Raw genomic sequence first — 12,402 nt, forward strand, 5'->3', positions numbered from 1 at the left:
CCATGTCCCTTTCCCAGGCCACTTCCTCAGCTGCAGCCTAGGAATTCACTTAGGGGGACGGAGGGCTCCAGGTTTAAGACCAAATAAATCAATGCTAAAACTTAAGTTATGCCCACAGAGCTCACGGGAAGACATGTGAACTGCCAATGACTCTATCCTGAACTTTGTTCTTCCAGTCTCGTCTCCCCAGGACACTTCCTCCGTCCATGAGCTGACGAGATGCTCACCCTTCTGGAGGGAATTGCACCACAGCACCACAGTTCAGTGCGCATTTAAGGAGCAAGGCGCTGCAGAGAGGAAAGGGCTGTCTTTCCAACCAGTGGTGATGGAACAACTGGACGAACAGAAGGATAAATAGAGATCCAGCCTGTCCACTTTCATGAAATGCCTCACAGCACAGCAGAGATCTGAGATGACCTTGGAGCTGGCCATACCTTCTCACGTAAAGCACCAAGGTGTGAACTGTGAGAGGAGAAATTAAGAAACTGAATTTCATTAAAATTAGAAATGGCTGCTTTGTGAAGGCATCGTCGGGAGGATGAGGAAACAGGCCCCAGACCAGCTGAAGATATTTGGGAAAGCCACACCTCAGGGGCTTAGGAATGTGCTCAGATAGAGTGCATCCCCAGTATGCAGAAAGCCCCATTCCACTCCTAAAACTTCATCAAGAGGCATGACAACCCACATCCATAATCCTAGTACCTGGGAAAGAGAAGCAGAAGGATCCCGAGTCAAGGTCATCCTTGTCTGCAAGGCAAGTTGTAGACCAGCCTGGGCTGCACAAGACCCTGTCTTAAAAATAAGCATACCCCTGATATATACTCAGCAGTCAGAAAGCAAATGATTCAGATGCGACATTGGCATTAATGGACACGTACGTCACTGAGGAAGACACACAACTGGCCAGGAAGCACCGGCCATCGGGTACTGCAGGCTAAGAGCAGAGTCACTGAGCAATTGGTAGATACGGGCCAATGGGAACTGTCACTCATTGTGCCTCCAGTGGTCAGTGCTGAGAAAGCTGTAGGGAACCATCCCAAAACTAAGTGTGCTGACTGAGGGGTATGGAGGGGAAAGCGACAGCATGCTGGGGTGGAGGAGAGAGAAAATGAGGGTGGATCAGAAACTCGCCTTTCTCCACCCTGTTCACAACATTACAGACAGGAGACAAGACAGTGCAGGCCTCTGTGGGTTAACACCCACTTCTCACCTCTAAGCTGCCCTGCAGGGCTCTCAAGATCAGAAAACAGTCAAGCAGTGAGACTCTCTCCCGGGGCTTTCAATACTGACTGATGGAGAGTTGCGCCACCAAAAGAAACGTGTATTGTGATTTGCTAAGCTGAGGGAGAGCCAAGGAACCAGGGGCTGAGGAGTGGACACAGCTATACTTGCAGGGGAAGTTGACATCCCCCAAAGTTGCACTCGGAGAGGAGCTGACCCAAGCCTGGCTCCATGGTGCAGGCCACTGTCCACCTACCAGCTTGGCAGCAGTCCCTCTGCAGTCACCCTGCGCTGGTACACTGGGAACATCCTTTACCATCACCTCTGGGACCAATCTCCTGTGACTTCACAGAGCTCCACGGGCCCCATCCTGCACTCTGTAAGCCCCTCTCATTAGGCCTAGTGGAACAGGAGGAGGAATCGTGCTACATTGTATACAGAAGACATTCAGAACAGCCAGAGGGGAACACTGGAGAATGAAGAGACACATGGTTGGGTGGGCTTTCCTATCACCCAGTCATATTAAAAGGGATGTGAGGACAGTTCTCCACAGAGGCTTCTAGAAGTGCTTGCTTCTAGCACGAGTGTGAAGAGACAGGGTGCCCATCTCTGTCCTGAAACATCAATTGCTTGACCTAGAGCCTGAGGATGAAGTCGATTCATTTTACATAGCAAAGCTCCCCATTGGACTAGCTAGAATTCTTACTTCTTTGCAGGGAATGGCTCTACCATTTTTCATACTAAAGCATACGTGTACGCCTATAGGACACATCAGTATCATGCTGCTCGGACCTCATGGAATCTACATGGAAGACAGATGACATGGGGCACCTCAGCCATGTTGTTACATGAGGTGAGGGTGTGGGGACTGGTGGGGAGCTGGCTCCAGATGATCTGTGAATTCAAATCCTGGCTGTGCAGCACGGGTAGCGTACCTCTGTGTTCTGGAGAAATGGATGAGTATAGCTTGCTCAGGGCAAGCTGAGACTGTCTTCCCGGGATGCTTAGCGCCAACCACCACAACAAGCCATCTAGGGAAGGTGTGGGCACAGAGCACACCTGGCTGGGATAACAAGGGGGACAGAAGCCTGGACCCCGACACGGACAACCAGGGTGTAGACTGATGGTGTTGATGGAGCATGGTGAGGGGAAGGTCAGGTGAGCAGATGCAGAACTGCCCAGCATGAGTCTTGAGTGGGAAGGCCGGAGGGGCAGTGTGCTACACACACCTCACATCCAAGCTACCCAGAAAAGGCAGAAATTGACCCTAAACCTGGTTTATTCTTCTGTAACTGGACATCAGGAATGCAGAGACCCCTCCTAGACGGTCAGGGAATGACAGAGAGTAGAGGGCGGTTGCTGTTGCAACTGGCGGCATTGTGTTCCTAGCAGGGGTCAGTGCCCATCTCCAGACATGGGCGGGAGAAACACACCGATTGGTTATTTGTATCACAGGACTGTTTGGAGGAAATTCGCCCTTGGGGACGATGGGGTCAGCTTAGCAATCCTAGGCCTTGTCAGTGACAGGGGTGTGGTGGTGAGGGGCAGACCACTGGCCCAGCTGTGGAGACATCTAGCTGGCCCTAGAGTGCAGGAATGAACCACTATGAGGCTGGAGATTTTTTTAGAAGGATCAAAATGCATAGTTAAAATGGACTGACTGTGTTAATAGTTTCCTTATGAATAAAAAGGGGGTGTCAGCTGGTGACAAACATAAATGACCACTTTGAAACATTTGTGTGGGTGTACCTCCAGCCTCATTCCCCTTGATACCATAAGGTGGGTATTTGGGGAACCCTACTGACCCTCACCCCTGTTCATCTGCACTTTCTGGATACTGTGGTAGGCACAGAGAACCCTGGCAACTTTTAATAAATGGGGCCAGAGAAGAGGAGTTTCCAAGGTCTTGTCTGTCAACTGAAACGGGCCACATTCCCTGATAAATGAAACTGCGAACTTCTCTCAGGGTCAGCTGGCAAAACCACACAAGGAGAAAGGGTGCAGAAAACAGAGTCATCTCTGCAAAGAGCAGAGAGGCATAAAACAGAAAAAATATCTCATAAGGGAACATTTTATAAGTAAAAATTTATGATCATTTTACTGTATTTGAAAACCATTTGCTGAAGCAATTTGGCCCCTGGGGAAAAAAAAATCTTACACACACACTGAAATCTCCATCATGTATTTTGATGTCCTCTTACACATACACTGAGATGTACAAACATCCTGGGCAGGAGGAAGGGATGAGTTTGGCACATCATGACTGCTTCTCACCTGCCCTGGCATGCACTGCCATGGGCGTGTGTCTCTTTGGCAAGGAGCAGCCAGTCTGAGAGATGGCTGGACCTTCTTGTGCCCGACCCCACATATCCACGGAGGCCTTTCCTGTATGTGGGAGAAGTGGCCGAAAAGAAGGGAATGGAGCCTAAGCTTGCCACAGTTGCTTTGAGGGGAGTCTCTATACTGGAATTTAGGAACGAGAACTCTAGGCCTCCCTCAGAGGAGGAGATGGAGTGGGCAATCTTGAATAAGAAAAGGGGTAAGCTCTTAGAGATTAAAAAGGCAGAGAGAGGAAGAGAAAGGGAAGAGCGGGGGAGTGGAGGGAGGGATGAAAAGAGAGAGATGGAGAGAGGCAGAGAGATTCAGGCTGCGTGAGGGTCTTTTCAGTCTTTGGCTGAATTCTGATCATATGGGCAAACTGTGGGGGAACCCTGACTGAGAATATCCCCCAGAAAGAATTAGAAGGAATAGCACCTATGGCTCACCAACATGTGGAATGGTAACTCGGCGGCAGACAGCAGTCTGTGGGAAATGCCCAACGTATCACCCACACCATGATGGGCCCTGTTGTATTAGGCTGGAGTAACACGTGTGGATGTGTGGAATTTGGATATTAAGAGTCACCTGTTAGAGACTGGTCCTCTAAGCAAAATAGCTGCCGTTTTCATTCCACCAGCTATCCCTGTTTGTAAGAATTCATCATGATTGATTAGGTGTATTGATTGCTGCAAACCATCAGCTCTGTTGATCTCTGCTCATTCCCTAGTGGAAGGATCTGGTAGGAGGGTCATTAGACCCTCAGTTAGGATTCCTGCTGCTCCTTCTGGCGATCTGATGCATTTCTGATATAATTGTGGCCTCAGGGTCTCAGGAAATGCTAGAGGAGATAGCTGGGAGAAGTTACTAAAAAAAAAAGGGGGGGGGCTCCATGTGTAGGACCCAACCATGACAGGCTCTACAGAGGCCTGAGTTTCAGATTGGCTGGTTCTAGAAAAGACCACAAAATGAGACCCAGACAACACCCAGGAATGAATCACACAAAGGGAAAGTACCTAACATTCCAAAGAAAATTCCTAAGGTTCCAGCCATTGTAGATAGGATCACCTGATGTCCCTTAGCCCAGCCGTCCCCTCTCACCAAGACACCCCTGGACAAATGCTAGTCAGTCAGGAGTCCTGAGCCTTAGAAATATCTCACCCCAACCTCTGCTATGATAAAAACTCCACCCCAACTGAGCTCGAGGCTCTCTGAGTGTGCCAAGACCTTGAAAACAGGGAGAGTCCAGGTTCGAACTTGAATAAAGGCTCTTTACTTTTACATATGGGATTCAGTCTCTGTGGGGGTCTTTTGGGGGTCCCTGTAATCTGGGCATAACGTGTATGGAAGCCATCCTTCATTCTGGTTGGAGACTTTCTAGTGTGGCTGCTTTGGGGTCATGCTCACTCCTGCCAGTATCTCCACATCCATCTTCTGTAACTAAGTTAGATACACTTGTGATTCCAGGGCTGAATTCCAAGGGAAATATATCTTGGATTGTTCCTGGATCTAAAGAGGAGGGTATGGATACGTTTTATGTTTACCTGGGCACCATGCAAAGGCCCATGTGTGGAAAGCTTGGCTGGCAGCTGCTAGATACAATCATCGAGAGGAGACTGGATCATGAGGGCTCTGACTTGACCAGTGGACCCATTCACCAAGATTCATAACTCAATGGCATTATTGGAAGCATATGGAACTTTCGGGTGTGCAGCCTGTGCTCCAAGTAGGTCACTGGAGGTGTGTCCTCAGGGCCTCCATGTTGTCTTGGGTCCCTCTCTGACTCTGCCTCCAGTCCGGTATGAGGTAGGTATTCCTGCCCAACTATGTGCTCCTTGCCCACCCCCCAGCACCAAGATGTTCTCCCTCACCACACACAGGCAACGGAGCAGCAGAGCCAAGTGACCATGGACAGAAATTTCTGAAACCGTAAGTCAAAATGTATCCTTTCTGAAACTGTTAGTCAAAATGTATCCTTTCTGAAACTGTTAGTCAAAATGTATCCTTTCTGAAACTGTTAGCCAAAATGTATCCTTTCCCCTTTGAGCTGTTTTTCTCAGATATGTTGCCATCAGGTGACTAGAGAGTATGTCACCCGGACACATTCCTAAATAGGTGGGTATGCAGTCATGTGCTGGGTGACATATAGATCTGGCCTTCTGTGACGAAACCTGTTGCCCATACCAATGTGGACATCAGCGAAAGGCCATCAGCAGTGCTACAGCTATACACGGTCACTGCGGACCCCAAGTCAGTGGGATGGTTGACACAAGATAACTTGACAGGATCTAGGATTGCCAGGGAGCTGAGTCTTTGGGTATGTCCAGAGGGACAGGATGGGATAGGGGGTTACTGATTGTGCTCTTTGCTGTGGGAAGATCCATCTTCACTGTGGGCAGAACTATTCCCTAGGCTGGGATCGTGAACTATATAAAATCAAGAAAGGAAGCTGATCAAGAATATTCCCTGATTTCTATTCCTGGCTATGCTTGAGATGTGACCAGCTATTCGAACTCCTATTGCCTTGATGTCCCAGCCATGGTGGACTGTAGCCTTAAACTGCGAGCCAGCACAAACCCTTTCTTCCTGAGGTTGCTTTGGTCAGGGCATTTTACAGAAGCAATGGCAAAAGAATCTATGGTGACAGCTGGCAGCTGGCAGCCACTGTGAGGTTGATCTTTGTTGTTGCTTTTCCAGCCATCTATTGTTTCTGTCCTAGCACACGGGACAGTGGGCTGTGCCTCCTCTTCCTCTAGCTGACCTCCCGTGCAGGCTGTCCCCACCATTCTGCAGTGTGCTTGGTGGCTGGAACAGGAGTCCCACCTCTGTGGTTTGGGGTGACTGCTTGCAGTTCCCAATTTAGAGGAGTATTTTTGTTCTCTGAGCATTTCTGCTCCCTGCCAGTCATGGGAGGAAAGCTGTTCCTGGCTGTCACACAGCTTTGAGCTCACCTTACAGACACTGCTGGGGTTTCATTTTAGACAATGGTACTCTACGTCTGTGTATGGCTGAGTCTCAGTCATGGACCTTCTGCGAGGCTGGGATGCCCTACCTGAGAAAGCATCCCCAGCAACAGGGTCATGGCTGTCTCTGGAAGAAAGACCAGCATCCCTCTTCACAAGCAGTGAGTGGGAGGGCGGGAAACCACCTGGGTGCTGCTACTATATAAGCCAGAGTTCCTCTGAACACCTCAAGCACAGGCAGGCATGTTAACTGCAGGACCACACTGCCAGAGCTGATGGAAGAGGAAGTGGACCTGAGCCCTGCAGTGAACCATGCCCCTAGCCTTATCTCAAACACCTCGGGTCTTAGGAAGGCACATGGGGCAAGGGTTTCTAACATTTCCAGCATGAAATCATATTGTGTCCTGAGTCAACTCTATTTCCCCTTCTCCTCTTCTTCCTTCCTTCCCTTCCCTTTCTCCTCCTCTCTACCTTTACCTCTCCCCCCTCTTATTTCTTCTACATGCCTCCTCATTTTGAGACAGAACATTATTACTGCAGAATAGGTCGACCTGGAACTCACTATGGAGCCCAGGTTGGCCTCCAACCTGCAGTAATCCTCCTGCCTTAGTATACCAAGTGCTGGGGTTATGGATGTCAGACAACATCCCTGGCAAGAAACCTCTTCCAGCATGTGGTCCAAGTGCCTCTCCTGGCCTTAATCCTTCTGCTGAAGGAGAGGGTACCACAGAGTAGGGCAGCCAAGACCATACCACACATTGAGGATTCCACAGAGCAACCCGGGAGCATGCCTCCTGAGGGGCTGATGCAATCCTGGGTTATTTACATAGCAAGGAGCTTGCAGCTGCAGTGTCTAGTGCCCAGCACTGGCTCTGGGTGAAACTCACCCTTACACTGAAGTCTTTCAGGTAATTTACATGACAGCGAGGAACTGCTTTCCTCCACGACTGGCAGGGATCCAATCCCTCAGACAGCAAAAATACTCCTCAAAATTGGGAACTGTTTGCAGGCACCCCAGTCCATAGAGGTGGGACTCCTGTTCCAGTCACTAGCCACACTGAGGAATGGTGGGGACACCCTGCACGGGAGGTCAGCTAGAGGAAGAGGAGGCACAGCCTGCTGTCACGTGTGCTAAGACAGCGACCAGAAACAACAGATAGCTTGGTGGAGAGAAAGGAGATGGAGAAAGGGAGGTGACGGAAGGAGGGGAAGATGGGTTGTCTCAGCCTTTAGCTCAGGGTGTAGCTGGTCGACCCCATGTGGAGGTACAGCCTGGGAGTCTGAGGAGTTGAGGTGGGCGGTGTGGATTTGTGCTCTGGGCCTAGAGGACCTATGAGCTCATTTTAGGCTCAGGTGGACTTTCCTCTCTGTCCCCAGAGCCAGGACCTTCAGAAACACATTTCCTTATCTCATGAGTCCTTGGTGTCCCTGGTCTGATCCATGTGCATCCCTCCAGTTCTGTGTCACATGCTTGTTTGCCCAGGACCCTCCCTGCCCACCCAGGCCCTTGGACACCTGTTCTTAGCTGTCCCCTACCAGCACCATATTCCCCCTAACTATCCAGCTTGGGGATACTTTCCTTACCCACCATCTCACTCTACAGGGAGCTCTGATTAGGACTCACCAGGAGTACGCTTGGTGTGACCCACTGTAAATTCTCACTACCTACCTGTGCTGCCTTTGTTGGTTTGCCCTTAGAGCTGGCCTTCCCCTACCTGGAACTAGGAACTGGCTCTTCCATGCACACTCTGCAGACTGGACAGTGGATGGGGGTGTGGGGGACACTACACAATGACACAGGAGAGCTGGGGGTGGGGACAGAGGATGGCTGGTGGGCGGGGACACGGGAGAGGCACATACTTCTCTTTCTGTCCTGTAGAGTCAGCATGTCCTCTCTTGTCTCCAGGCAGCCCCATCCCAGGCTCTGCCCCTTTAACTGAGAGGCACCAATCTGCTTGCCAGATCTAGACTTCCCTTCTCTCTGGGCTTCTGGAGCTAACTACCACCTGAGTCCAGGCTCCTGCATTTAATTCCTCCTGCAGCTGGTGGATCCCTTTGTCCTGGCTGGACTGACTTCACCATAGCTCTGTCATCCTGCCTGGGGGTGACGAGCATCCTATCTTCAGCTGCATTTAGACTGTGTTGGTTTTTATTTGTTTTGGGGAAGGCTCTGTCAAACAGCACAACAGCCAGTCTGAACTTCCTGGACCAGGCTCCCGATGCTCCCTGTGCAGCTGTGTGGACTCAGGAAGGTATTGCAGCACAATTGCGCCCTGAACGCCCCCTCATCCCAGGCCGGGGCCTTTTCCACCCACAAATATGCTCTGTGGCTCCATTACTTCAGTTACCCGAGTCTGTCTCCTAAGCGATCAAATGGGGAAACCATAGGACTCCTCACAGAAATACTCTCAAGATCGAATTTTGCATTAGGATATTAATAAATGCACAGTGATTACATGTCTGTCTGAGCTTAGATCGTACACCACCGCTAGGTTCAGAGCACACACACTTCTAGCTCAGTGTGGCTGGCAAGGATGCTGAGAACAAACCTGGACTTCTGCCTTCCCCAGAACAGGGACTGCACTCTGACCTGCTCACATACCGCTTATTTCAGAGCATGAAGCATTTCTTGTAGCTCCTTTTGGCACCATCTTGCCATGGCCTTGGCACTCATAGGATTAAAACTGAAAGAATAATTGCAGAATCGGAATTCAGGGGAACTAAGGTGCGGAGTGAAGACCGAAGCTGGTGAGAAACAAAGAAGCAACTGTGAGGATGATTTTGAACTCTGAAGCAGTTTAACGAAGAAGGACCAGGCATGCCATAACTCACCAGGATTAACCACATGGGGTACAGCAACGGCACAGGGGATAAAGCTCTTGCTACAATGTCCTGAGCTCAGGTAACAGTGCCTAAGTCAAGTCACACACAGCAGTGCTCATGCCTATATCCCCAGGTTTCTACACAGCGAGGATGGACAAGATTCAGGAGAACACCAAAAACTCTTACACATGGGAATGGACACAGAAGGACACTAGACACTCCTACACAATGGGAGTGGACACAGGAGGACACCAGACACTCCTACACGATGGGAGTGGACACAGGAGGACACCAGACACTCCTACACAATGGGAGTGGACATAGGAGGACACCAGACACTCCTACACAATGGGAGTGGACACAGGAGGACACCAGACACTCCTACACAATGGAAGTGGACACAGGAGGACACCAGACACTCCTACACAATGGGAGTGGACACAGCACGATAATGGACTCCCAGGACAGCTCGCCTAGTGAACACTGTGGCAAACAACAAGGAAGAAGCTGTGTTTCAAGCAGGTTGTGTGGTGAGGACCATACCTGAAGTTATCTTCTGACCCCACACGTGAATTGTGGCATGCATCCCTGTGCTCATCCATATGAACATACACATACATCATCATCACAGAGATAAAAATGAAGAATTAAAGCGTTAGTGCAGAGGGTTAGTGGTTAAGAGCACTGGCTGCAGTTTCAGACAGGGAACCTGGGTTCTGTTCCTTGCACCCTAATGGCAGTTCATGACCATCTAGAAGACAGTCCCAGGAGATCTGATGCCCTCCTCTGCTGTCCACAGGCACTGCATGCACATGGTGCACAGATATGCCTGTCAGCAATGCTCATATGCATAAAATTTAAAAATGTTTTTGGAAAATGAATTAAGTACACACACACAAATGCTCTGACATTTTACTGTTCTTATTACCCATGAAGTAACCTGATCTATGTGTGGGTCTGTGGGGACAAAGTGGCATGCCATGTGGTGGCATGTGGTGGGGTTCTGTGTCTGTGTGGTGGCACATGTTGTGGCTATGCGACTATGTGTGACTGTGTGGTGGCATGTCTGTGTGGTGGCATGCAATGTAACTATGTGGCTGTGTGGTTGCGTGTTAGTGGCATGGTTGTGTGGTGGCATGCGATGTAACTATGTGGCTGTGTGGTTGCGTGTTAGTGGCATGTTTGTGTGGTGGCATGCAGTGTAGCTATGTGGCTGTGTGGTTGCATGTTAGTGGCATGGTTGTGTGGTGGCATGCAGTGTAGCTATGTAGCTGTGTGGTTGCATGCTAGTGACATGGTTGTGTGGTGGCATGTGGAATGACCACGTGGCCGTGACGATGGTAACACAGTGTGGTGGCATGTGGAATGACCACGTGGCTGCAATGATGGTATCACAATGTGGTGGCATGTGGAATGACCACGTGGCCGTGACGATGGTATCACAGTGTGGTGGCATGTGGAATGACCACGTTGCCGTGATGATGGTAACACAGTGTGGTGGCATGTGGAATGACCACGTGGCCGTGACGATGGTATCACAGTGTGGTGGCATGTGGAATGACCACATGGCCGTGATGATGGTATCACAGTGTGGTGGCATGTGGAATGACCACGTGGCCGTGACGATGGTATCACAGTGTGGTGGCATGTGGAATGACCACGTGGCCGTGGCGATGGTATCACAGTGTGGTGGCATGTGGAATGACCACGTGGCCGTGACGATGGTATCACAGTGTGGTGGCATGTGGAATGACCACGTGGCCGTGACAATGGTATCACAGTGTGGTGGCATGTGGAATGACCACGTGGCTGCAATGATGGCATCACAGTGTGGTGGCATGTGGAATGACCACGTGGCCGTGGCAATGGTATCACAGTGTGGTGGCATGTGGAATGACCACGTGGCTGCAATGATGGTATCACAGTGTGGTGGCATGTGGAATGACCACGTGGCTGCAATGATGGCATCACAGTGTGGTGGCATGTGGAATGACCACGTGGCTGCAATGATGGTATCACAGTGTGGTGGCATGTGGAATGACCACGTGGCTGCAATGATGGTATCACAGTGTGGTGGCATGTGGAATGACCACGTGGCCGTGATGATGGTAACACAGTGTGGTGGCATGTGGAATGACCACGTTGCCGCGACGATGGTATCACAGTGTGGTGGCATGTGGAATGACCACGTGGCTGCAATGATGGTATCACAGTGTGGTGGCATGTGGAATGACCACGTGGCCGTGGCGATGGTATCACAGTGTGGTGGCATGGTGGCACAGCAGAGTGGTCTCTGCTGGGAAGAAGGACAACTATAGCCTAGAAGCTTTTTACTGGTTTGCTCTGGCACTCCTTGGCACTTCACCTTTGGCCGTGGTCCTCACAGGCAGACAGGGAGCCACACCGCAGAGATTTCCTGAGAAATCAATGGAGGACATGCTTCAAATTATAGTCTCATAAAGCATCAATCTATAATGAAAGAGAATTCAGAGACACCACAGAGGACGGGAAAGTCGGGCAAAGTTGTCAAGTTGTGTGAGGCCCAGTTTGGCTGCCCTGGAGCCAGCAGGGTGTGTATAGAGACAGACAGGAGAACGAGAGAGAGAGAGAGAGAGAGAGAGAGAGAGAGATGCAAATTCCTTAGGAAGGATGTAGAAGGGGAGGCTGATGTCTAAGCCAAGGATGGATGGACAGATGGACAGACAGCTCCTTTCAGAACCTCTCCCTTCCTGGACATTGACTTTTGTGGTTTATGTTTATTTTTGGGACAGGGTCTAACTATATAGCTCTGGCAGGCCTGGAACTCACTGTATAGACTAGGCTGGCTTTGAACTCACAGAGATCTTCCTGCCTCTGCTTCCCATATGACTTTTTAAAACATATTTTTTTGGCCTGGCTCTTGAAGGAGGCCCGAGTAGCAGAAGCTGCTTCTAAACATGGCCTGTGGTTGAAGAGTGTTTCTCTCCAAAATAACTGGCACAGCTATTGATTGTCTGGAGCATGCTTTGGTTGATCCTATGCTCACAGCAGCTGTGGAAAGGTTTAAGGCCCACACCCACCTTTGTTGGGGTTCTCACAG

General features: G+C 50.2%; 1 protein-coding gene across 2 annotated transcripts in view; it reads right to left on the reverse strand.

Moving 5' to 3' along the window:
• Positions 1–12,402, reverse strand: part of Cdh4 (cadherin 4) — a 478,608-nt gene that overhangs the window by 309,003 nt on the left and 157,203 nt on the right. The window lies entirely within an intron of this gene.

The sequence above is a fragment of the Microtus oregoni genome, unplaced genomic scaffold (assembly GCF_018167655.1).
Source record: "Microtus oregoni isolate MIOR12 unplaced genomic scaffold, Mior012 000071F_ref0000514, whole genome shotgun sequence".
Taxonomy (NCBI): Eukaryota; Metazoa; Chordata; class Mammalia; order Rodentia; family Cricetidae; genus Microtus; species Microtus oregoni.